Raw genomic sequence first — 5,126 nt, 5'->3', positions numbered from 1 at the left:
AGTCTGTACGATAGACAAAAGAGGTGAGCGTTTACATGAAGACAGTTGACCCGGGTCAAATACTGATATGCCGCCAAAAGTCCACTTTTTACTTCTACACAATCTACAGTCCTGTATGGTCACGTGAATCCGTTCGCGCGAAATTTGCATCTGCAGTGCCGTTCAAACCTGGCGCGAGATACGCACAGCAGTACGTTTGTACGATTTTCTTGACCCGGGTTGATTTCAACCCTCCCCTTGGGGGGAGGGTTGAAATCAACCCGGGGCGAAATTTCAACCCGGGTCGAGCGCAATGCGTCATGTAAACGCGCAATTCATTTTATGCACATGGCGGGTTGAAATCTGACCCGGGTCGAACTCAACCCGGGTTGAAACGCCTCATGTAAACACCGCCTAAGAAAGGGTTTGCTCTCCACAGTCCGTGCGCCAGATTCAAAATATCGCACTCTATCCGTGTTTTTTATTTTCCAGAGTCAGTGGACTTTGAACTTTTTGAGCTATTTCTTGAGAATTGTTAGTTTCTAGTCATTGCAAGGTGGGCCTTACAAGGCCCTTTTTCGTTCGAGTTCAGACCTGACAGGCCGTCCATCGCCGGATAAGGCAAACTTCTGTCCTCAGTTTCGAACGTTTTCTCGCGGGGTGCTTCTGTCCCATGCAGCATCACGTCTTCTCCGACTGTCGAAATTTGAATTTTTCTTTACGCAGGACTTTAGTTTAGTGCCGTCAAGTATTCCAGGCACGCGTAGTAACACCCACTGCAACATCCAGAAGAACAAGCCGTAGTCTTTTAGTATGTGGTCTCTCGCCGGTGTCCAAGACCAAATAACACCACACCGACCAATTTTCTAACCTCTGTTTTTCTCGCTATTTACATGTATATGGAGGACAGCTGGAAACATGTAGCACTCACAATGAACACATCAGGACGGTGTAATAATGCCACTCAGCTACACCCTGGGCGTGTATGCATTCCTGTCTGCGAGTTACGCCAAGCAACTCGTCTGGACACCAGTGCACACATCCGACAAATGCAGAATATTGGAATATTTTGGTAAAATAGTGAACGGCGAAAGACAAAAACCCAAATTGCAGCCACCTACAGACTAATATCCACATACGCTGGCCGTGTAAAGGAGTGTCAATGAGAATCTTCATTGCGTTACTACAGAAGTGTATGAAGCGGAACGCAGCGGACGAGCTCAAAAGTGCACGCCGAGCCAATATAGGCGGCATTGCAGCACATGTAAGACAGTTATGGACAAACAGGAAGAGATGAAGTGTCCCCACTATGAAACGGTCTCAGCAGTTCCAAGGAGTAAGAACATGACAATAGCAGAGAATGATATCTTCTGCAAGAAGTGCTACGAGGCACAGCTAGAATGGATAATAGTTGACAGCAGTGCAAGCATTCACAACAAAGCTATTACAGCTGATCGCTTGTCACATTGAGATCTGCGATAATCCTCTGGCTGAGCTAACAGCAGTACTGGGAGAACACATGGATGTTTGCACACTAGCACAAAGAAGCGAGTCATTCTCCTTCTGCGGAAAGGCTGCAATACCCAAGATCCTCTTCGTGCTGTTTTCACACAATACCAAGACGCGTTAATACCCAAGGTCCTCTTCGTGCTGTTCTCACACAATGCCAAGACGCGTTGGAGCACGATCTACCTGAGAAGACACACAGATCGCACAAGATAAGGCAGTATTTTAAGTTTTTAACGACAGTAGGAATAATGCATGAAACACAGAAAGTAATTCAATGGAAAAAAGTGCTCCGCTCTTCATATACTACACTTTTCCAATGTTACACAGATAATACACTGAACTCCATGGAAGTGGATTTGGTTGTCCCTATTAGTATAATTGCAGTGGGTGCTGCTTCACTTGAACCATATTTTGGTTCCAGTGAAGCAGCACTCACTGCAACAATTTGCAGAAAAATTTCTCAATCGCATCGTCGCGCATTGCGTCGCAGAAGTGATAGTTATCATGAATCGCGCTTTCGAATGTTGGCATGGCTGGGCATCACTGCCGGTAGTTCTGCCAAGAGGACGTAACCCGGATTATTAACCCCTGGTGGATCGGTTACACACTGAAACACAGCAGGTTCGAGGCAGTGTCTGCATGCGATACACCATGCGCACAAACCTTCCTAAGGCTCTGATGAGAAAAAGCGCACTTTGAATCTGGAAACCACAGCAGATCGTTGACGCACTGCCCCAGCCGGTACCCCAGTTTGTCGCTACGTAATGTGGGCAGCAAGCCCCTTCAGACCCCTCGTGCAAAGTTGCATGCTCTTGGGGCTATGGACTCTTGGCCACCAAAATATGAATGCAGTGGAGCTGCGTCAGCGGCGTACATGAAACGAGACAGCATTCGGTTCGTTTCAATCGATAATATTGACAAAGAATATATTATTACAATGACACCAAGAGAAGCTTTCATGGCAATTAAGGTCAGCATGTCCATCCGCAGCCATGCAGCAGCAGCAACGAGGGTACATCTCAAGAGAATACAACATTAAGTCCATACCCACTAAAATGTCATGCAAAATTTTCAATATACAGAGTATAAAGACATACAAATTTCGCACTTTCGGATTCCTCAACAGTACCATCCTAAGCACAGGCACACTAAACGGGAAGAGAACACATTTATTTATGACATCGTATTCCTTTGGATGCTTCTTTCTTCTTGTTGTGCTATTTTCAACAAGGCAACACTTGTGCTCGTAAAAATACTAAAAAAACAATTTTGAGATTCCACTTAGTGCCATCGGTTATTCCAGGCAGGAATGCTCAAACCATTATCATCTCACTACACAACAATATGTACTTACTAAGATCCGCCATGAGAACTTGGTGTCCGCGGCTCTTGGAAAGCGCAGCTCGTCTACTTCTCGATGCCAGTCGGCGAAACCAGCAAATCGGGGAGAGCAGTTTCTTCCATAAATAAAGGCCAAGATGGCGTTTGCGATTCAAATCTTCTACTCGGCGTCAAAGCACAACATTGAACTCATCATCTTCCATTGCTGCAAAGGCAAAGGAGCGAAGACAGGCCGCGAGAAAGGCCAAAACAATTGCCAAATTTCTCCCCCAACTGCCATTGTCGTCATCATCTTCACCAACACAGTTTTGTGCAGACTTTTTCCCGCGGGATCGGACCCAGGAAAATGAAAACGGCCCACTCAGTGGCCTGGCGCACGGACTGCACACCGGAGCTCGCGCTATTCCGCCGACTTTACTTGACACTTGACTGACTCAGGACTGCCATCCAGAGCACACGAGAAGTCCATCGAACCTTCGACTCGGCAAACCTGCAAGAAAGCACCACTCCCTGGTGTGGAGAGCAAACCCTTTCTTACAAATCTTCGCCGAAGTCGCAACCACTACTTCGTGGTGATCGTATTATTATTATTATTATTATTATTATTATTTCAAAATTTTGAAGGACGCTTCACGCAGCTTCATTATTATTATTATTATTATTATTATTATTATCACATGGCACGTGATTGTTGCCCGTACTCCAGCGAATCAGCACCTTTCGCGCCGCGGGCAATAATATGCGATATTGCCCGCAAAAAATAGTTTATTTCAGTGATCGCGTGACTACGATCGTACGACGACTCTGTAGACTGTACGACTCTACGACGAGTCGCAGTGTACGTGTAGCATTGAGACGAACATGGAATTCTTTTTGGAGATGGACATCCCGGCAATGGACATGGCCTCGGACGTCTGCCGTGTGGTGCTTGCAGGGATCATTTGTTCAGTCATGTTGGCAGCCTGACCGTCGGTAAGCTTGTGGATAAGATTCAGTTCTGCTCGAAGTGGTACTGTGATCACAAACAATTATTTGAAATAACACAAATTCAACTCAGCGTCGTGCGTTTTCAAATCCTCGCAAAGTCACTGCCTGTGTGTGGTCTTCATGTGCCACGCAAAACTCTTACCAGGCTCATCTCACCTTTGCTTGAACAACAAACACAACAATTCAGGAATGTTTTGCAATGAAAAATACAGCTATCTGGAGCTGAAAAAAAAGAAGAAAAATTGTCCTCAGAATTACACACCAGGGAGTCGTCAAATACTTGCACTTGTTGCAGTACTGTATTTGACAACTTCCTGATACACATGTAAACATGAAGAAACTCTTTGTGGTAGCACTCTTAATTTTTCAATTGAAATTATGATTCTGCTGTATTCTATTATCGTTGCCATGTCTATTGCTATGACGATGCGGTGCCGGCACTTGTTTTCTGTCTCCGTCTTTCAGTACTGTATACTCTCTGATGGCCTGTAGAAGACTTTTTGTTAGGGTGTAGGAGAAATATCTTCATTTTTCCTGTTTTGATAATGATAGCACATCAATATACATTGTGGTCATAATGTGTTGGCATTTGGGCTAATTTCAACAGCAGCCCAATGGTCTGCTCTGTGGGCCATGTGATAAATTTGTTATCCCATGGTTGCTGCGGGCCTTATGGCATATTATTGCCCCTCGAGGTTAGCCCTCGGGCCTACGGCCCTCGGGCTAACCTCTCGGGGCAATAATATGCCATAAGGCCCTTGCAACCATGCGATAACATATACTTATTAGTAAGTTATTATTCAACGCAATAAATAGAGTAAGCTGCGCACTCAGTACAAACACCATTAGCAAAACTTGTTTTCATGTAAATAAAGAAGCTTGTTCCTAAACGTTTTCGTCGCCATCTCATCAGAGGATTACTGGCAAATCAACAATAGCTCTTAACTCAATATACGCACAATGCAAGTAATAATTTAGACCCTAACTAGCGCGATAAAATGAGAGCTGAAAGAAACATTACACCATTCAACGGTTCGTAATCTAGTGGATAGTGCTCGTCGATTATGTTCGCCTTCAAAGTTGGATGAGGAGTTGGAGCGGCTACGCACTTTGTTTCGTTTAAATGGGTACCCGGAATATATGATATCTAAATATGTCGTAGTTAGTACACTGGTTGGAACGAAGGAAGTGTCCTCCGAGGCCACTCCGGTGTATCTTCGTTTGCCTTGGAAGGGTGAAGCTGTTTGCCGTACCATGCAACGTCGAGTTAAGTCAGCTGTAGAATCGAACTTTCGTAATGTTAGTGTCCG

General features: G+C 45.0%; 1 long non-coding RNA gene across 1 annotated transcript; it reads right to left on the bottom strand.

The window, feature by feature from the left end:
- Window positions 1-1,029: 1,029 nt before the first annotated feature.
- Window positions 1,030-3,210, bottom strand: LOC135827310 (uncharacterized). Its single transcript, XR_010555383.1, has 2 exons — window positions 2,843-3,210; window positions 1,030-1,671 (listed from the first exon to the last, which is right to left on the bottom strand). It is a non-coding gene; the product is annotated as an uncharacterized LOC135827310 (long non-coding RNA).
- Between the last annotated feature and the right edge of the window lie 1,916 nt (window positions 3,211-5,126).

The sequence above is a fragment of the Sycon ciliatum genome, chromosome 11 (genome assembly GCF_964019385.1).
Source record: "Sycon ciliatum chromosome 11, ocSycCili1.1, whole genome shotgun sequence".
NCBI classification, from domain to species: Eukaryota; Metazoa; Porifera; class Calcarea; order Leucosolenida; family Sycettidae; genus Sycon; species Sycon ciliatum.
Note: the sequence above shows the minus strand (reverse complement) of the source record. Positions and strands in the feature narration are given on the sequence as shown.